General features: G+C 35.9%; 1 long non-coding RNA gene across 1 annotated transcript in view; it reads left to right on the forward strand.

Annotated features, from left to right (window-relative positions):
• LOC103658195 overlaps window positions 1-22895 on the forward strand; it is a 197525-nt gene that overhangs the window by 53378 nt on the left and 121252 nt on the right. Inside the window, exon 3 of the long non-coding RNA XR_567056.2 lies at window positions 7592-7661. This is a non-coding gene — a long non-coding RNA (uncharacterized LOC103658195). The remainder of the gene's footprint in view (window positions 1-7591; window positions 7662-22895) is intronic.

The following is a 22895-nucleotide window of genomic DNA, read 5'->3' on the forward strand; positions in this document are numbered from 1 at the left end:
TGGGGTTATTATGAATAAAGTTGCTATAAATATGCTGGTACCAGTCTTTGCATGGATATATGACTTCTAGTGGGCTCTTATTTAGGAGTAAAATGGCTAGGTCACAAGTAAGTGCATGTTTTAACTTCTTAAGAAACTGCCAGCCTGTTTTCCAAAGTGATTTTCTGGTTTCTCTTCCCACAAGTTAGTGCATATCCTCACCAACACTTGGTACGCTTTTCTTTTTTATCCTAGCCATTTTAATAGGTGTGTGTGTAGTAGTATTTCATGGGGGTTTTGATTCAAATTTTCCTAATGACTAATGATGTTGAGTATATTTTCATGTTTTTATTTGACAAATGTATATCTTCTTTGGTGAAATATTTGTTAAAAACTTTTGCACATTTAAAAAATTGGGTTGTTTTATTGTTACTTAATTTGAAAGATATCTCTATATTATGATATAAGTTCCTTATCAGATATTTGATTTGTATATATTTTCTCCCACTCTGTGGCTTGTGTTTTCAGGCACTTAATGTTTCTTTTGAAGAGCAGAAATTTTAAATTTTAATGAAATCCAAATTACCATTTTTTTCTTTTAAGGATTGTGCTTTTGATGTCACATCTAAGAAATCTCCTATGGATTGAGGCTCATGGGAGCAAAGATGTTTAGGATCAGGAAGTACTGGTTTCAAAGAGGCAATGGGAAGCAAGGGGTTGAGAATACAGTCCTGAGGTATGAAGGCATGAAAGGATCAATCAGCATCATCTACACATTTGCAAGGGAAATCCAAGTTTCAGTTAATAGTTCTTACCTATGGTTGCCCATTAGAAATTCAGAAGGTGCTTTAATCAAATTCCAATGCCTGGGCTCCACCCCAGATAAATTGTATCATAATCTCTCAGGCTAGGGCACAGGCAGCAGTATTTTAAACTTTCCCAGATAGTTCACATGTACCACGAGGATTGGGAATTATTGCATTAAGGCAAGGAGTTAAAGGGAATATTCTGAACAAAGTAGAGGAAGCAGCAGATCTGAGAGTTTCAAAGCAGAGTGGAGACATTGAGAGCAGGGTCAAAGTCAGGAAAGTCAGTTAAACATTGAGGAAAATGGAGATGAGAAGGTGTTTTTTTCCTATTATTTTTAAATTTAAATTCATTTTAGTTAACATATAGTGTATTATTAGTTTCAGGGGTAGAATTTAGTGATTTGTCAGTTGTGTACAACACCCAGTGCTCATTACATCAAGTGCCCTCCTTAATACCCATCACCCAGTTACTCCATCCCCCCACCCACCTCCCCTCCAGCAACCATCAGTTTGTTTCCTAGAGTTAAGAGTCTCTTATGGTTTGTCTCCCTCTCTGTTTTTTTCTTATTTTATTTTTCTTTCCCTTCCCCTATGTTCATCTGTTTTGTTTCTTAAATTCCACATACGAGTGAAATCATATATTTGTCTTTCTATAACTGACCTATTTCCCATAGCATAATATCCTCTAGTTCCATCCATGTCCTTGGAAATGACAAGAGTTCATTCTTTTTGATGGCTGAGTAATATTCCATTGTATATGTATACCACACATATAAGAAAGTTTAAGATCGCAACAGTTTTGTGGAGATTGAGTATAGGACCCAACCACCAAGTGACATAAGCATCCTGGTCTGGGATGATGTCCGATCAACTGATCCAGGTTCTGTCAGCTCTTGGAGACTGTCAGTTGGATTAGATGATTACTATGATGAGAATACTTCCACTGTTGTCACTGTCACTACTATGACAATGACAGAGATGATACCTGTTGAATCTGTTTTTTCCTGGGTCCGTTCCATCCTCTTCTAGGCTACTGGCCTCCTTCACCTGGAACATTGCAGTTACCCCTGACTGATAGCTCTAATTCTGATCTTAACTACCTCTAGAACAATTTGCCAAAATCAGCCAAATGCTGAATGATTTATTTGCCAACTCTATTTCTTTTAACTCTGCTTCTTGAATATTGTTTTCTAGCACTTAAAATTATGTTCACCTCATCTTAGCTTCAGCTCCCTGGTGCAGCTAGAGCCTGAAGAAGAGAAAGAGGACACTGAGGGTGCATGGGAAGAATTTATTATAAGAATTTTTTTTGATTATGAAACATTTTTACTGGATAATGTAGCTTAATTTAGAGAAATCATGATGGGGGCTTTTAAATCAGATCTTGAATACAACTGGGTCTCTTTTATAGCATCTATGCTTTCCCAGCATTCCCTGTGAATTTTGTATTTATCCTTCCTTCTAAAAAATGGCTTTATCCCATAAGCATGTATGTCTAAACGATCTGTTTTTTTGTTTGTTTGTTTTACCTGTTTCACATTTTTATAAGCAAGGTCTCATATTGTATGTAGTCTTCTGGGCCTAGCTTTGTTATCCAATATTATGCTTCTAGGATTCATCTATGTTATTGCATGTGGTTTCAGTTCCTTCATTTTTACCATTTTATGATATCAATTATGTGACTGTATTACAATTTTATATCTCTTTTTCTTTTGGACACTGGATGACTTTCAGTGTTCTGGTCCTATAAAGGGGACTGCTATAAGCGTGTTGCATATCTTACAGTCTGGTGCCTATGAACAAGAGTTTCTGTGGGGTATATACCCAGGAGTAAAATTTCTGAGTTGTAGAGTACACAGTCCTCAACTTTGATATTGCTAAACAACGCACCAGAGTGGTTGTGCCAGTCTATGCTCCCAAAAACAGTGTGTGTGAATAACCTTGCCAGCACTTGATATGGTCAGATTTCCTAATTTTTGCCAATCTATTGGATATTAAATTTTTTGTTATTTCTTTTGTTATTTCTTTGACCGCTAATGAAGTTAAGCATCTTTTCATATATTTAGCCATTCCCATATCAGTTTTTCTCCTGACTTGCTAATTGTGTGTTTTTATTATTAGTTTGTGGGAGTTTCTTGATGGATTTTGGACTCCCAATTCTTTGTCAAGGAAAGAGTCTGTGTTACATATATTACATATATTTTCTCTCACTCATGGCTAGTTTTTTTCTTTTCTGCTCTGTGATTTCTTTTGATGAACACATATTCTTTATTTTAATGTAGTTGATTTTTATCATATTTTTTTAAGGATTAGTGATTTTGTGTTTTACATAAAAAGCCTTCCTTAACCAAAGGTCAGAAAAATATTCTCCTATGTTTTCAACTAATCGCTTTGCTTTTCACATTGAATTTCTTGACCTACCTAGAATTACTTTCCATGTTTTCCCTTTATGGATAATGAGTTGTCATGGTACCACTGATTAAAGACTCCCACCTTTCTCTGCTGACCTGCAATATATGTATCTCATATATCAGTGTTTCATAAGTTCAGGCATACCTTAGAGATACTGCAGGTTTGGTTCCAGATCACCACAATAAAGTGAATATCACAATAGTGAGTCAGATGAATTTATTGATTTCCTAGTGCACATAAAAGTTATGTTTACACTATACTATAGTCTGTTAAGTGTGCAATAGCATTATGTCTAAAAAAATGTAGATACCTTAATTTAAAAATACTGCTAAAAAACATTCCAACCATCATCTGAGCTTTCAGCAAGTCATAATCTTTTTGCTGGTGGAAGGTCTTCCCCTGATATTATGATGGTTGCTGACTGATCAGGGTGGTAGTTGCTGAAAACTAGGGTGCTGGGGCAGTTTCTTAAAATAAGACAATGAAGTGTGCCACATAGATTGACTCTGCATTTCACGAATTATTTCTCTTAGCATACCATGCTGTTTGATGGCATTTTACCCATAGTAGAACTTCTTTCAAAATTGGAGTCAATCTTTTCAAACCCTGCCACTGCTTTACAACTAAGTTTGTGTGAGAGTCTAAATCCTTCATTGTCATTTCAACAGTCTTCATAGTCTCTTCACCAGGAGTAGATTCCATCTCAGGAAACCACTTTCTTTGTTCATTCATAAGATGAAACTCCTCATCTGTGAAAGTTTTATCATGAAATTGCATAATTCAGTCCCATCTTCACACTCCACTTCTAATTCTAGGTCTCTTGCTGTTTCCACCACATCTGCAGGTACTCCCTCCACTGAAGTCTTGGACCCTTCCAAAGTCAGGGTGTCATCCAACTTCTTCCAAACGCCTGTTCATGTTGATATTTTGATCTCTCCATGAATCACAAATGTTCTTAGTGGCATCTAGAATGGTGAATCCTTTTCAGAAGGTTTTCAATTCACTTCACCCAGATCCATCAGAGGAATCACTATCTGTGGCAGCTACCACCTTACAAAATGTATTTCTTAATTAATAAGACTTGAAAGTCTAAATTACATCCTGATCCATGAGCTGCAGAATGGATACAGTGTTAGCAAGCATGAAAACAACATTAATCTCATTGTACGTCTCCATCAGAGTTCTTTGGAGACCAGGTGCATTATCAATGAGTAGTAATATTTTGAAAGTTATTTTTTTTCCTAAGTAGTATGTTTCAACAGTAGGCCTAAACTATTCAGTAAACCGTGTTGTAAACAGATGTGCTGTCACCAGGCTTTGTTGTTCCCTTTACAGAACACAGAGTAGATTTAGCATAATTCTTAAGGGCCCTAGGATTTTCAGAATGGTAAATGAGCATTGGCTCCAACCGCAAGTCACCAATTGCATTAGCCCCTAACAAGACAGTCAGCTGTCTTTGAAGCTTTGAAGCAGGCATTGACTTCTCCTCTCCAGCTATGCAAGTCCTAGGCAGCATCTTCTTCCAATAGAAGGCTGTTTTGTCTACATTGAAAATCTGTTGCTTAGTGGAGCCACCTTCATTATCTTAGCTAGATCTTCTGGATAACTTGCTGCAGCTTCTAGTCAACACTCACTGCTTCACCTTGAACTCTTATGTTATAGAGATGGCTTCTTTTCTTTTCTTTTCTTTTCTTTTTTTTTAAGATTTTATTTATTTATTCGACAGAGATAGAGACAGCCAGCGAGAGAGGGAATACAAGCAGGGGGAGTGGGAGAGGAAGAAGCAGGCTCATAGCGGAGGAGCCTGATGTGGGGCTCAATCCCATAATGCTGGGATCACTCCCTGAGCTGAAGGCAGACACTTAACCACTGTGCCACCCAGGCGCCCCGAGATGGCTTCTTTTCTTAAACCTCATAAGCCAACCTCTTCTAGCTACAAACTTTTCTTCTGCATCTTCTTCACCCCTCTCAGCTTTCACAGAATTCAAGGGATTTAAGACCTTGCTCTTAGGTTTTGACATAAGGGAATGTTGTGGCTTAACTTCTGGATAGAAGTTGATCTATCCATACCACTCAGACTTTTCGTGTATCAGCAATAAGGCTGTTTAGCTTTCTTACCTTTTGCGTGTTCACTGAAATAGCACTTTTAATTTCCTTCAAGGACTTTTCCTTTGCACTCACAACTTGGCTAACCATATGGTGCGAGAGAACTAGCCTTTGGCCTATCTTGGCTTTCAACACGCCTTTCTCACTAAGCTTAATCATTTCTAACATTTGATTAAAAGTGAGAGACATGTGACTCTTCCTATAATTTAAACACTTACAGGCCATCTTAGGGTTACTGATTGGCCTCATTTCAATAGGACTTAGGAGAATTAAGGAGAGGAAGAGAGGTGGGGGACATGGTTCTGTCCTTAACTTCTTAACTGGAAAGTTTGGTCACTGATTTAGACTATTTCCTTCTAAAGTAGCATTAAGACTATAAATTTCTCTCAAAATATATGTTTTGCTGTGTCCTATGTTTTGATATTTTTATTCTCGTCCATTTCTAAGTATTTTACAATTTCCATTATCATTTCTTGTTTTGGTTGAATCATTTTCACATGCACTTTTAGAAATTTACAGATATATGGAGTTTTCCAATTTTACCATTTATTAACAAGTTCTAATTTATTGGAATTGGAATTGTGGTAGGAGAATGCATTCTGTTTGATATTGATTCTTTGAAATATATTGATTGAGTCTTTGTTTTACAACCTAGTGGTGTGTCCCATATCCCATTCCATTCCTATATGAAGGAATTTTTAAGATGGGGAGACAGGCCCTACCTCCTACTGTAAAAATAGAGGGAACCTTTATTTACTCTTTGGTAGAATAAGGGTGCATGTGTTAAGCTTAGCTAATAAGATTCCCTTGTCTTTGGCTTTGAATTATGTGGGAATGGGGTCAGTTCGAGATTTTCCAGCCAATATGGAGGAGTTGAGAGCCCAATGGTGTGACAGCAAGAATCCAATAGCAGCAATATCAGTTCCTGTCCTCTGCTCTTATAACTGGCATCCCTTGGTTTTTCTGCCAGAGATTCATTCTCCACTCTTCCAGTTGATTCTCTGAGTTATTGATATCTTGTCAATTCATTCCTTTTCTGTTTAATTAAACCAAAGTCAGTCTCTATTGCTTAAAACTGAGGACTCTAACAACTATAAAAAGGTAATACTTCTGAGGAAATTACAATATATAAATTTTTGTTTTATTTCACTTAGTCTTACAACTCCCTCTTTGGTTGGTATTGTTTATTTTCCTCATATAACAGATAAAGAGATTCAGGCTTTAGGAGTTTTAAATAGCTTGTCCAGTGCCACACAGCTTGTCAATGGTAGAGCCACGGTGCAAGACATCTCTGCCCGATTCTCGAACCACTCCTCTTAACCCTTCCATATATTCATTCGATAGGTAACGTTTAATATTCTGTGTACATTTTTCCTGAATCTAACGTTCTATAAGCTGAAAGCATCAACTAGATTTCCAAGTGTAATCAAGGAGTAGCTTAGGTACTGAGAGGTCAAAGAGTAGATGCTACAAATATTCATACCTTCTTACATTGTAATGGGAAAAAGTACTTCTTTCAGGCTTTTTATTTAATACATGCTGTGAGATGAAATTTTTGGAAACTGACCTTCTCCTCCCCACCTACCCCCCCACTCTCCCCCAACTCTGCAAATTTGCCACACGTGCCTTGGCAGCATAAACAAGCATCACACAGAGGGACTGGTGACTTAACATACTTCATCATCTCCCTGGCCTAACAGAGGGGTCCTTTTAGGTCATGGGCCCCTTTTCCTCCTGTAGGTTTATTGACAGTTTGTGTGTTCATGCTCATTAAGTAACTTCTAGCAACCTTGGCTAAATAAATTGGTAAAAGGCTGAACTCATAGTCAACATTGCTTCATAACACACACATGCAGAGCTCATAATATATGTGACAGTTGACTCACTTAAATCACCCAATTAATTTTTTGTAGTCTTGTATAAATATAATAAAGTAGTTATAGAAATGAAAGATGTTTTCAAGTTTAATTTGACTCCACTGAACTCATAGAATCAGAGTTAACTTTTATTTTAGGTGATTTTACAGAAAGTTGTTTTAAAGGCAAAATATTCTTGAAAGATTGAAGTTATTTCTGCCCCCATTTTTTTAATTGCTTTCATGAAAAGCCTACTGATTTTATAATCTATTAATTTGCAGTGGAAAACTACTCTTTTGTTGATGTAGAAAGTTTACTCTATCAATAATGCACATATATGTATATAACTCTTAACCTCATCTTAAATATGTTTGGTGTCAAATCACCCATTACCAGCATTTAAAGTTATTTCTTGGCTTTTCCCACTAGTGCCTTAAGTGATACATTCACATTCAAGTGGAATAGAGCTGTGAGGACCCTTTGACAAGAAGTAACGTAGGTAAGTGCTACTTGTTGGTATTAGTCTCTCTTCTTGCTGTTGGAGATGAGACATTGTGCCACAGCAATTCAAATTGGATTAGAAGAGAGAAATAAATAGGGTCCCACAAATGGTGGCCAGGTGCACAAATCAAATTAGACTCTTCTCTGTCAACAGGGATTGTTGTTATTGCTGTGTTTTGGTTTTGGTTTTGTTTTCTTTAAGAGGAGTAGAAGGAGAATATAGGGCTAAGGACAAACTGTTAATTTCAGCTGTCACATACCAGTTGAATTATTCTGGTGAAAATACTAGTGTTTTTCATGTGACTTAAAAGTCATGAAAATTAGGCACACAGAATATAAATCTGTACAAATAGGACAAGTGTCACAAAAGTGACCTTGGGAAATCCATTTTGGGATGAAAACCAAGAATTCCTCATTCTCAGTATTTCTGTTGTTATTTTCTGAGACTAAAGAGACAATTTGTGGAACTTGTCTCTAGCATGGCTTCTGTATCTTAAATGTGTAGGAAATTAAGTAGAAAAGGATAGGGAGTGGTTATGCAAAAAAGGGATCTCAAGCACACTTTAATTTTTTTTCATTAAATATGGCCTCTGAAGGGAATCTGATTGCTTATGCATTATTTTACTCTGGCTTAGGCTCTGCTTATGGCAGTCAAGTGAAGTAATACATTGGCCATTCTTTGGCTAATGTCAGCAGCCAAATTAATCAAACTGAAGGAGGAGTAGCAAAGATTGCTGATATGTATATATACATATAAATAACTGAAGAAGAAAAGAAAGGTGCAATTGTCCACCTAACTTGTTTCATGGTTCAAGCTGAGTACATTGACCTGGTATATTATGTGACATATTTGTAGCTCAAATCCCCAAATTAGCCAATGGTGGACCTACATCTCCAATGTCCTTCCCATGTTCCATTTTCTTTCCATCATATGCCACTGATAATGCATGTGACTGAGTTGGGTGACTTGATTAGCAAAATGTGCCTCTTCTCTGAGTTTTTTTTTTTTTTAACTTTCTCAAAAACCTACCATTTATTTAAAATTGCTGTTTCCTAATTAATGCTAAATAAAATTAATGCTCTCTGAGCAATCAGGAACTTAAAAATAACTTTATCTCTACATTTTCCTCCCTCCATCTGCTGCTATTTATTATTATTTAAGTTTTAATGTCTTGGCAGTACAACTGGTTATTTCAAAAGCATTTCTCTCTAAGATTTAATCATAACTCATAGTTGAAAGATATATTAGGGCATGATAATATCTATTTTCCTCAACCATTAATGCTTTACATAAACCCTTCAGACTATTTAAAATCTTGATATTCATTTGTGTTCTTTTTCTGAGTCATAAACCGCATGGACTAGTTTATCAGAATATTTACTGCATTAACATTCTCTTTTTCTAGATTCTTTTTCCTGAGATGATACTGAGATCATTACCCTCAACCCCTGTCTTCCCTATTCTAAGAGGACACTGGCAATGACTCAGATAATGGTTTCTTTTGGGGCTCTCTGTGTTTCCTCTATGGATTAGATGAAGATGGAAAGTTCTTTGGAGAAATTACTTGAAAAGAAAGAGCACTTTTCCTCCATTACTACTTAACTTAGGATTTTTATCAATAAGTCCATACTTTTGGGTAAGACAATGAGCTGATAGATCTTCCTCTGTCACTGTCTCTGTCTCTCTCTCTATGTGTGTGTCTGTCTGTCTGTCTGTGTATATACACATATATATTAAAATCTATAATATAGTATATATTAATATAACCTTAATATATTAAATACATAGCATAAATAATGTTTACATGTAAATATATATTCTAATATAGATATGAATGTGTGTGTATCCTTCAAATAATATCCATAAACATTTTTGTTTACATGCATCTGTTTTTTCACTTTTGAAAAAGTGTAAATTATGGTATTCCTTTAGTGTTTCAGATTAAATCTTTTTATATGCTAGGCAATTTTCTAGGCACTAGGGCTACAGCAACAGCTGCAACACAACAACAACAACAACAACAAAAACCCAAAAACTAAAAACCAAACAAACAAAAAACAAAACAAAAAAACCCAAGGGCAGACAATAAACAAATAACCAAGTATGTGGATACCATGTCATTTGCTGATAAGTGCTGTGAAAGAGAAAAAATAAATAGGGTAAGGGGATTGGGGTGCCTGGGTGGCACAGCGGTAAAGCGTCTGCCTTCGGCTCAGGGCGTGATCCCGGTGTTATGGGATCGAGCCCCACATCAGGCTCCTTTGCTATGAGCCTGCTTCTTCCTCTCCCATTCCCCCTGCTTGTGTTCCCTCTCTCGCTGGCTGTCTCTGTCTCTGTCGAATAAATAAATAAAATCTTTTAAAAAAAAATAGAGTAAGGGGAATGGGTGTGTGTGTGTTGATTTCTATTTTATGTTGGGTTGTCATGGAAGGTAGCTTTTGACCAGAGTACTGAGGAAAGTTAGGGAGTAAATGGTTTATTCAATACATTCAAAATAGAGCGACTAGCAGATGTGAAGTCTCTGAGATGAGATCTTGCTTAGCAGATAGAGGAACAGTAAGCAGCCAGTATGGCTGAAGTGAAGTGAGCTAAGGGAACTCTGGAAGGGGATGAGGATAAAGAAGTATCAAGGGCTTGATTCATAGGCACTTTTAGGCTCATAGGACTGAGTTGTATTTTTATGCTTAATGAGATGGGAAACCAGTGAGAGTGCCATGATCTGATTTAAATTTTAAGATAATCATACTGGCTGGCAGTAGGGGGGAAAAAGTAGTGATATCATTATCGAGGTTCTCATTTTGAGAGACCATAGTCCATAAAAATACTCTCTGAGGTTTTTATCTTTTTGTGTGTGCAAGAAAGCAAGAACAAAAGCTTTAGGTATGATATTGTAGTTAAGAAGTTTTTTGTTTTCATTTAGACTCCTCTTGCTGATTTTTCACTATAGGTGGTGAAAATGACAGCATATTGGTTCATAAATGAGGCATGAATATGGATCGAATCAGGATTGAATAACTAAAGTATATGTATGTATGTCTTCATAATTTGCCACCATAGGGAGTTAGGCACTCTAGAAAATGTGTGAAAAAGTACAAAATCAGGAAGTGAAATAGTTATCCAAGCTATTCCCCCTGTTTAATTTTCTATTCTAAAGAACTAAGCACAAACTGAATTTACTTTTTCAAGAATCCTTTTACATGACCACTCTTGAACACAGAAAAAATACTAGATATAATAACATATAAACTAAGAAAACACATAGCCAAACACACAGAAAAGGAAATCTCCAAATCCAAATGCCAGAAACTAACAGATAACTCAAATCCAGAAGGAACCTTGAAGTGATACTCAGAGGACTATCAGATATAGCCGAGAGTCTCTTGAGGACAGGCCATTAGAAGAGAAATCCCTGCAGAAGGACCTAGGCAAGAACAAAGAAATGTTGCTAATTTGTTCTGGACAAAATTACAAATAATTTCATGAGAGAAAAATCAAGAAACTAAGTCTGCACCAAAAGCAAGTATGTGGCCAAAATTTATAGTCAATGCATAAAGTAGGAATAACAAGCTTTGAAATTAAAAAACTTGTCTGAGACCAGAAGAATACACTGGACTGTGAGGCTTAAGGAAACAAACAAAAAAGCTCAATCACTCTATAAGAATAATTTTACACCCCTGGATACATGGGACAAAGGAAAAAAAATAAATTACTCACTAAAGATGAGAAAGAGAATGAGAGAATATGACTATAAAATACTAAGAAATGATGTTAATAGAATAATTTGAAAGATATTATTAAGTATGTTTATAGTTCTTTAAATATCATTAAAGTAATTGAAGAAGAAATAATAATTTGATATAATGATGAATCATAAATGTTAATGAAACAAGAATAGTTGGAAAATAAAATGAAACTACTTGAACTAAAAATGTAGTTATTGCAATAGTATGATAAGGTTCAAGATACTTTTACTGAGAAAGACATTCATGGAATGGAGATAAGAAGAATTTGATGGGTGACAGTCTCCAAGAAATAGAGACAGAATTATTTAGAACTGAAGAAAGACTTGAATTCTCAGATTGCAGAAGCATACGATTTCTCAAGTAGGATAATAAACAAAACAAATTCACGTAGAGACACAGAATGGTTGAATTTGGTGCAGAACATCAACTTCAAAGAGAAAATCTTAAAAAGCAGCAAAAAAAAAAAAAGAAAAACAGAGTTACCAATTGGCATGATGGCAATTTACTTCTCATAAGTAATTAGAGGAGTGAAAATGATAGTGGAAAGATATTTTCAAAATTCTGAGGAAAACAAAATGTTAACCTAGAGCTCTGTATCCAGTTAAACAATTATTTATGAGTGAAAGGCAATAAAAGAGAAAAATTCTCAGATAAAGAATGAGTAAGCTTGCAACTCACAGAGTTTTGTTGAAAGATCTTCTCTGTTAGGACCATCAATAAGATTAAGCCCAAAGAAAAAGAATGCAATACAAGAAGCAGTAGTGAGCTTAAATGTTTGTAAACAAGTGGGTGAATATAAATACACTTCACTGTAAAGCACTTAAAATTATAGTGATTATTTTGAGAGGGTTTTAAAAAACAAGTTAGAAAAGCATTTGACAAAATTCAGCACCCTTTTATGATAAAAACATTCAACAAAGAGGAACAGATATGAACTTCCTCAACTTGATAAAGGGTGTCAATGAAAACCTCAGCTAACATTTTGCTTTGTGGTGAAACTCTGAAACTTTCCCCTAGAGATCAGTAATAAGGCAAGAATGTCCACTCTCACCATTTCTATTTACCACTGTGCTGGCTGTTCTAGCCATGGCAAGTAGGAAAGAAAAAAGAAATATAAATCATCCAGATGGGAAAGGAAGAAGTAAAACTGTCTCTATTTGCAGACGACATTATCTTGTATATAGAAAACACTCCCAAATCCAGAAAATACTATTAGAGTTAATAAAGTTCAGCAAAACTGAACTTTATTCAGGGTTCAAGAGCAATATGCAAAAATCAATTTGTATTTTTATACAGTAAGAATGAGCAATCCAAATATGAAATTTGAAAACACTTTATTTGCAGTACAACCAAAAAGTAAACAAAATAAGTGTAAAACTGATGTTCAGAAAACTACAAAATATTGTTAAAAGAAGTTAAGAAATACCTAAATAAATGGTAAGACATCCCATGTTCATGGATTGGAGGACAATATTGTTATGATAACAATACTTTCAAAATGATCTGCATATAGACTGAATGTAATCTCAGTCAAACTCCCATCTGGCTTCTTTGCAAAAATTGACAAGTTGTCGTAAAATTCTTATGGAAACTCAAGGGACCCAGAATAGTGAAAACAATCTTGAAAAAGAACAATGTAGGAGGAGGACTCACACCTCCTAATTTCCAAATTTATTACAAAGCAGTGTTAATCAAGAAAGTGTGGCACTGGGGCACCTAGGTGGCTCAGTCAGTTAAGTTTCTGCCTTCGGCTCAGGTCATGATCCCAGGGTCCTGGTATGGAGCCCTGCATTGGGGTCCCTGCTTAGCAGGAAGCCTGCTTCTCCCTCTCCCACTCCCCATGCTTGTGTTCCCTCTCTTGCTGTCTCTCTCTCTGTCAAATAAATAAATAAATAAATAAAATAAATCATGTATTTAATGAAGACCTTGTATCTAGAATTTATAAAGAAATTTTGCAACTAAATTTTAGAAAGAAAAATAATTAAAAATAGGCAAAAGATCTGAATAGAGATTTCTCCAAAGAAGATATACAAATGACTAATAAGTACCTGAAAAGATGCTCAAAATGATTGGTTATCTGGGAAATGCAGATCAAAACCAAAATGAGATTCTACTTCACACCTATTAGGGAGACTGTATTCAAAATGACAGATAATTTCAAGTGTTAGAGAGGATGTGGTGGGAATGCAATCTGCTAGTTTGTAAAAGGTAATGTAAAAGTAAATATAAATTGAGAATGTAACATGGTTTGGCTGCCCTTGAAGATATTCTGTCAGTTCCTCAAAAGGCTGAATATAGAATTATATGTCATCCAGCAATTCCATTCCTACCTAGATGTATACCTAAGAGAAGTGAAAATATATATCCTCACAGAAACGTGTATGTGTTCAAAGCAGCATTCTTCATAATAGCTAAAAGTGGAAATGACTTATATGTCCATCAACTGATGGATGGTAAATAAAATGTGATATATCCATACAATGGAATATTCAAGCAAAATAAAGAAATGAAGTTCTAATACATGCTGCCACCTGGGTAAACTTGAAAACATCTTGCTAAATGAAAGTCAGACACAAAGGAACGCATGTTGTATGATTCATTTATATAAATGTGCAGAGTAGGCAAATCTTTAGAGACAGAAATTAGATTAGTGGTATCGTAGGGCCACGGGTAGGACTTATTTTAAGCAATGTGGAATATCTTTTCAGAGATGATGAAAATGTTCTAGAATTTTTTGTGGTGATGATCACAGAGCTCTGTGAATACATTAAAAGCCCTTGAATTGTATACTTTATTTATTTATTTATTTATTTGTTTGTTTGTTTGTTTGTTTGTTTTTATTCAAATTCCAGTTAGCTAATATACAGTGTAATATTAGTTTCAGGTGTACAATACAGTGATTGAACACTTCCATACAATACCCAGTGCTTGTCACAAGTGCACACCTTAATCCCCATCACCTATTTCACCCATCACCCCACTATACCTCCCCTCTGGTAACCATCAGTGCGTTCTCTGTAGTTAAGAGTCTGTTTCTTGGTTTGCCTCTCTCTCTTTTTCCACCTTTGCTCATTTGTTTTGTTTCTTAAATTCCACATATGAGTGAAATCATATCATATTTGTCTTTCTCTGGCTGACTTACTTCATTTAGCATGATACTCTCTAGTTCCATCCATGTCATTGCAAATGCCAAGATATCATTCTTTTTTATGGCTGAGCAATATTCCATTTTATGTGTGTGTGTGTGTGTGTGTGTATGTGTGTATATGTGTGTGGGGGGGTAAATAGTTACCACATCTTTCTTATCCATTCATCAGTCAACAGACACTGTGATGTTTTCAGGAGTGGGAGAAGATATTTGCAAATGCATATCTGACAAAGGGGTATTATCCAAAATATATAAAGAACGCATAAAATCCAACACCCCAAAAATGAATAATCCAATTAAAGAATGGGCAGAAGACATGAAGAGACATTTTTCCAAAGAAGACATTCAGATGGCCAACAGACATGAAAAGATGCTCAACATCACTCGGCATCAGGGAAATACAAATCAAAGCCACAATGAAATATCACCTCACACCTGTCAGAATGGCTAAAATCAACAACACAAGAAACAACAGGTGTTGGTGAGGATATGGAGAAAAGAGAACCCTCTTACACTGCTTGGGAATGCAAACTGGTGCAGCCATTCTGGAAAACAGTATGGAAGTTCCTCAAAAAGTTAAAAATAGAACTACCTTAGAACTATCCCGAAATTACACTGCTAAGTATTTACCCAAAGGATACAAAAAACTAATTCAAAGGAATACATGCACCCCAATAATTTATAGCAGCATTATCTACAATAGCCAAATTTTGGATTTCTATACTTCAAATGGGTGCATTGTATGATATGTGAATTATATCTCAATGAATCTGTGGGTAAATTTAGTAATTAAATACTAGGTATAAACATGGAAGCTTTGGGGGGAAAGATTTTATTAAAAAATTTATACTTTTTATATTGCTCAAGAAAATTAATATTGATTAATTAGGTTGTTAATTTAAGCCTGTATGCTAAAATTTTGAGAACAACAACTAAAGAACAGAAACAGGATATTTAACATAAACCAGTAGCAGGAGGAAAGGAAATGACTAGATCTGAATTAAGAGAAGGTAGAAAAGAGAAAATAAAAAACAATGAAAAACAATGTAAATCCCAAAATATAAGTAATTACAAAACATGTAAATCTTCTAAACTTGCATTTTAAAAATTTTGATATTGAATGAATAAGATAAAATATTTTCTAGAGGAGACATTTCTGAAGCATAATTGTGCAGAGAAGCTGAAGATGGAAGGGTACCAAAAGAACCTCTCGGGTAAATGCTCATTAAAAGAAAGCTGGTGTAGCAATATTAATATCAGACAAGACAGATAGACTTTGAGGGTTAAGGCGTTCTCACTTTCATTGCTTAGTGATAAAAGTGATGTTTTTCTAGGAAAATAGAATAATTTTCAATATCTAAAAAATAGTCGAGAAAAGTGTCCATAAATAATAGGTAAGACCATTAAAAGGAATATAGTAAGAGATTTTAACTCAACTGTCTCAGAAGCAGGTAGATAAACCAAATAAAAATTAGTAAAGTTTGAACATATTTGAGCAACAACTTCAATCTAATGAACCTATAGAGAACCATGCATCATTTGGCAATGCACATCTTTTACAGCATCCCCCGGAACATTAAAATAAAAATTTTTAAAAATAAATATATATTGGAACACAAGGGAAGTCTCCACAAATACCAGTCAGTATCTAAGTAGGTGATGTTCATTGATCACAATGAAATAAACATAGAAGTGAATAAGACACATAGCCCTACTCCCTCGCCTATGTTTAAACACCAGAAGACACAAGTCTAAATAACTTATGGGTGAAAATAAATCATAAGGGCAATTATACAGCATTTAATACAAAATGCCAGTGAAAACACTCTGTGCCCAAACTTGTGAGATAACTGCTAAAGCAATGTATTGGTGGCCAGTTATAACCTTAGGTATTTATGTTAGAAAAGAAAATATACTGAAAGGAAGTTACGATTCACTTCAAGAATAAACAACAAGAACTAAAATGGAGTAAATTCTCATAAAGTAGAAGGAATGTGAAATAACTTCGTTTGATTAAAGTATTGGCATCAATAATCCCTCAGATAATTTAGGAAATAACACAGAACACAGGCATATACACAGGACCTTGGGCATTCTCCATTTCTTCTCAGTCTTTCTTATCACCCACAGGGAAAGAAATCATACTTATGGCTGATATTACATGTAGAAAAATAAAAGAAGCATAAAAAGACCAAATTATTGCCCAAAGTCAAGAAGGTAATACCAGAAATTGATGCTATTACTGCTATCGATACCATTGCAATTACTTTATCTTTAAAAAAATGGGCTTGGAAAAAAAAAATATTGGGCTTGGGTGCTCGGGTGGCTCAGCTGGTTAAGCGTCTGACTCTTGATTTCAGCTCAGTCATGATCTCAGGGTCCTGGGATCAAGCCCCGAGTTGGGCTCCACACTGGTCATGGAGCTTGTTTGAGATTCTCTTGCTCCTTCTGCCCCTCCCCGCCACTCGCTTGCACTCTCTCTCTCTCTGTCAAAAAATAAACAGATAAATAAAATAAAAATTGAGCTTAATATTGATAAATTGATTTTTAAAGATCAGTTTCCTTAATGCATCATAATGAACAATACTTGAAATACTATAACTAATAATTATATTGAGAAAAAACAAACACCATGCTATGTGAGGCAGAACATAATGCAGCCTGTAATAAGCTTTGTTTAGCGTTATAAAATCTATGACAATTTTTAGCATATATAAAATAGTTGGAGTAATTATTACAATATTTGAGGCTGATGATTGAAGGCAATAATAAAGGCCTGGTTCAAATTATCCTTTCTCTTTTACTGACTGTATTTAACTTATTATCCATTTACATTTTACTTTGTCTTGTACATCAGCTTTATCAGTAATAAAACTCCTTTAAAATACTGCAATTTGGGGGCTCCTGGATGGCTCAGTCATTAAGCGTCTGCCTTCGGCTCAGGTCATGATCCCAGGGTCCTGGGATCGAGCCCCACATCGGGGTCCCTGCTCAGTGGGGACTCTGCTTCTCCCTCTCCCACTCCCCCTACTTGTGTTCCCTCTCTCACTGTGTCTTTCTCTGTTAAATAAATAAAATCTTAAAAAAAAATACTGCAATTTGGACTTTATTTTTCTTTTTTGGTACTATTTCACAAACATACTTTTTGACGTATGAGTCAAAATTTACTATGCTTTAAGTAACTCTTAGCTGCTAAGATAAATAAAACATTACATCACTTATTCTGAAAGATAGCTGATATAATCTTTTAAGTATTTGGCTATTTTCTATTTGATATACTATGCTAAAGAGCATGGGATTTGGGTTTAGAAGCCTTGTGTCCTAGCTCAGTCACAAACTAACTAGCTCTGTAACCCCAAGAAAGAAGAATCTGTGAGCCACTGTTTTTGATCTATAAAACATGACACGTACCTCACAGGATTATAATAGGGATTAAATTAGATAATATATGTGAAAGTCACTTCTGAACTGTCAAGCAGTTTGTAATGCTCTCACCATTATCTAGATATTTGATAGGCTTAACTTGTTTTCATCTGCATATTTACTGAATAAAGACACAGCATTTTATTGTCACCAGTTCTAAAAATCAAAAGGATATGGAAATCCCAGAATAGAAAATTAAATTAGATTTTTGCTCCCCTAACTTCATTCTGTGATTCCCAAGATGATTTGAGGGAAAATGCCAGAAACAGATCCATAAACTGCCCGGGAGACATACTATAAACACGATACAAAACCAGACTTATGTCAGAGCAGGTGATCAAAACATTGGACAAGTTCAGGATGGAAAACTTTGCAATCCCAGATGGTCTCCATCTAAGGAGCATTGTGTACAGGGTGATAAGTGACTTGGGGAAACCTGTGGCCTACATGTGCGAGTCATCTCTGAAAACCAAGGACGCGCAGGTGGCTGGTTCTGGATTGAACACTATACCTGTCTTTGTAATAATGCCTGCAGCTCTGCACTGCCTTTCATCAGGGTTTCTTGACAAGCTTTGCAGACACACCACTGCAGCTTTTAAACCCATTTTGGAGAGAGAAATCTTAGAATCTCCTGATAAAGTAAATGTTTGAGGGTCGCACAGTGGGTTAGAATAGAACAAAGACATTCTGATAGTCCTCTCTAAGTGAATATGGTGTAGGGCTTGTTTTTTATTTTTATTAAAACCAATCATTGTTTAAATTTGGCTTAGAAATTAAACAAACATTTACAAAGCACTTAATATGTGTGAGACAATATGCAAGTCCTGAGGAATACACAGAAATGAGTACAGACTAGTTCCCGCATAAAAAGAATTTGTATGTAAGGGATACAAAGGCATCCATTCATAGCTTGCAAAAAATGTAAGCATTGTAATAGTGGCATAAATAAATGTTAAGTGAGCATAAGAGACAAAGTAATTTTGGCAGAGTATTTGTGGAAAGCTTCATGGAATAAATGGCAATAGAACAGTTAATTGGATTTTTATAGAAGCCTAAGGAGAAAGAAAGCAGTGCAGATAGAAGGAATAGCGTTGAGTAAATGTGCATTTATGTGAAAATTTATGACAAATTTGTAAATTAGCCAATTGTCTGGGATTAGTAAGTAGTCTGAAGTGACTAGATTATAGAGTGTAAAGTTTAAGAAGCAAGAATGATTATGAAAAGTAAGTAAGGTAGGAAGGGTAGGTGGGGGTCAGATTGTGGAGACGTTGAAACTGAAAAGGAATTTGTTTTCCATTCCATGGAAAATGGGGTAGGGTTGGGAGACAGGTAATGAATATGAGCATGATCATTCTGGTGGAAATGTGGTCAATGGATTAAGGAGGGAGGGACAGAAATAGAGAGGGCAGTTGAATGGCTGCTATAATGAATCAACTGAGAGATGGGGCTTGAAAGATGGGGCAGGCATATTAGGCATAGGGTATATCTTCTCTCTGATTAAATCCTAAGGGTTGGAGAAGAGGAAAGTTGAACATAACTTCAAGACCTTTAGCTGGTAACTGAGTGGATCATGATTCTATTAACTAAGAAAAGACGCAAACATGAACAAGAAAAGACACAAACATGAACAAGCAGGTCTAAGATGTGAAAGAAAATATTAACTTAGCTTTTGATAATTAAAGATAATGCTAAGTGAAATAAGTCAAGCAGAAAAAGACAATTATCATATGTTTTCTCTCATCTATGGAACATAAGAACTAGGAAGAGCGGTAGGAGAAGGAAGGGATAAAGAAAGGGGGGTAATCAGAAGGGGGAATGAAGCACGAGAGACTATGGACTCTGAGAAACAAACTGAGGGCTTCAGAGGGGAGGGGGTGGGGGAATGGGATACGCTGGTGATGGGTAGTAAGGAGGGCACGTATTGCATGGTGCACTGGGTTTATACACAACTAATGAATCATCGAACTTTACATCAAAAACCAGGGATGTACTGTATGGTGACTAACATAATATAATAAAATATTATTATAAGAAAAAAATAAAAATAAAAAATAAAATAAATAAAAAAATAAAGTTGCATGTACACCTTTAAAAAGAAGACAAATTAATCTTGATTTAAATAGAAAAATCCTGTTTTCCCATAAGATTGGTAGGTTCTTGCATAAGAGTGAAATTGGAGTATCACGTTCCGTATGTTAAATATTTAAACTTTATAAATCAAGGGGTGCTTGGGTGGCTCAGTCTGTTAAGCAGCCAACTCTTGATTTAGGCTCAGGTCATGATGATCTTGGGGTCCCATGGAACTTGCTTGCGATTCTCTCTCTCCCTCTCCCCCTGCCCCTTCCCCTGCTCGCTCCTGCTCTCTCTCTCTCATATAAATAAACAAAATCTTAAGTAAACAAACAAATTAATAAATGTATATTATAAATCAAGCCACAAACTGTTGAATATAGTTTAACCTCCTATTGTGATAAAATTGCCGTCACATCAACCTTGATGGCTAGGTTTGACTTAGAATTCTGTGCTAAAATGTGGTGATAGTAGCTTCGAAAGACTTCTATCCCTGTTGGTTCCCACCCTGCCCTATCCATACAGCATGGGCCTCAGGTCCCCTTCTGGGAGGCTCCAGCTTGCAAGCTTAAGCCCTGTCCACACCCTCACTGCCTACCTCCCCCTTCTCACGAACAACCACTCGTTGGCCATCTCTAGTACCTTGACATACATTGCACACATGAGAAGTGCAATCCCAAATTCCAGAAGAAGATACTCAGGCCGGAAGCAGACTCCGTGAGATTGAGATAAGGAATTCTGAGCTGCCAGGTACTCAGGGTGTAGTTTAGATGGGAGGGTGTTGGCTTTACCTATTGAGCCTGCAGACTGCTCACCCTGCAGGGGGCAGAGCAGGTGTCCAAAGCCTGGAGTCCAGAGGAGGGCTCCTCTTGCCCTGGTCTAAAGACAATGATGAGAAGATACTCCTGGAAAAGTAGATTTGAGATCTCATACACTCAAGGGAGCAAATGAAAGAGATTGTATAGAGGAAGAAAAGAGACGGAGCCATAGAACCTCTTTGAAGAGGCAATTAGTATAGAATCTGAAGATGGAGCTGAGAGGAGAGGATAGAAAGGTAATATATACAGTGTACCTTTTCAAGAAGTTTATCGCAAGAAACAACACCTGGAGGAAAAACTTACAAAGGATGAAGAACTGAGAGAAGTTTTTAATTTTTTAAAAAATTATTTTTTTAAATAAGAGTAGAGGTCAGTTTTTCTTGTTAAAATATCTTGTTAAAATTGTAAAAGATCACCAAAATGAGGCTCGAGGTCAAAAATATAGTGCCATTTAGAACAAGTTTAATTGATTAAACCTAGATTTATAAACACAGTGGCAGTAAAAATATAAATGAGGCCCAAAATATCCATTATTTTTTTTATGATAAAAGGCTGTACTGACTGCCATTTATGTCAACTTTAACGAATGAAGTTTGGAAATAGAAGAGAGAGCTTCTGTGAAGGATGGAGTTTATGGTATTTCAGTCAATACCCTAATGTTGATTTTATTTTGTCCAATTTTATATATGAAGTGGGAATGCCCATGCTTCTGGGAAGGAAAGACAGAGCAAGTATGCTTTCTGAAACAGCAGCTCTGCTAAAAGAAGAACAGAAGAGTATAAATTACACCCCAGCATGGGGCAGCTGGAGCCTCACTCAATCCGTTGGGCAGACAAGACACAAATATGCAACTAACAGAAGACACCATGGAATCATCCATAGGGGTTTTTAAGTATTTTAGTGGTAAAGAAAATAGATCAATGTGGCTAGGCTGGGAGTCCAGAGATCCTAGGATTTAGCCTGTTTTTGCCCCTTGGCTGTTTGTAAACCAGGATAAGACATTCAACGGCCCGAATTTTTTCATTTACCATGTTGGGCTGTGGGGTTTCCCACCCCCAAAGCAATCTGTTGTTCATGCAATTTCTTTCTTGAAAAGGTATAACAAAATGCTGAAAGCAGGGCTGGATGGGAGGGGGAGGGCCTTACGACTCAGCTGCCCATTTACAATTGTTTTTCCATTTCTGATGCTTTTTCAAAAGGCTCCTAAATGTCTCTATGTTGCACAGTTGGAAAATATTTGAACTAGATAATCTCCAAGATCCATTCCAAATATAAAATCCTATGACTCTGTTAAGTCAGGTATAACTTCACAGATGAGGTGGGGCTTGAGTGGGCCTTTGAAGCTGGGCTGTATATTTGGATTAGTGGGGAGGAAGAGTGCAGATATTTAAAACAGGAAGAGGAGCATAATAAAAGAAATTGTGAAAGGAATAATACTGGTTTCCTTGGCAGAGGATGTGTGGAATAATAAAAAGATTTTTCTAACTAAACTGTGAGGATTGTAAGGTAGATCAGTGGGAAATAAAATTTAAGTACAGGGCACTTGCTTTTCATATGAGAGAAATGTTATTCCTGGAGACTTTGTACAAGCTAAAACTCAAATAATTCAAAACGAATTTTCCCAGAGGGGGAATGCAGTTTTGGAACTTATAAATTTATAATTATTTTAGTGTATATTTTCTTTGAAGTTACTTTTTACATGACTGAGGGCTCTTTTCTAAATTAATGTTGATGGGGTTTTTTTGCTCTCTGTGCTGCTTTATCCTATCTTACTTCTACTCTAAAGTTCTTGAATATGGGTTTGTTTTCAGCGTTAGCAGCAGCGTTTAATGAACTTGGATAACATTGTGAAAAGATACAGAAAATGAGATTTGAAATGATAATAACAGTGCTTGCTTAGATTATGGGACCAAAAGTCACTTTTAGAAATTCTGATGCAAGTAATCAAGAGTGGTTCTCATAATACTGACAAAGGAGGGTTTGTGTTTCTTTTCACTGGCGTAGGTGATGGCAATAACATAAACACAGG

This window comes from Ursus maritimus, unplaced genomic scaffold, assembly GCF_017311325.1.
Source record: "Ursus maritimus isolate PB19 unplaced genomic scaffold, ASM1731132v1 scaffold_2, whole genome shotgun sequence".
Lineage (NCBI taxonomy): Eukaryota > Metazoa > Chordata > Mammalia > Carnivora > Ursidae > Ursus > Ursus maritimus.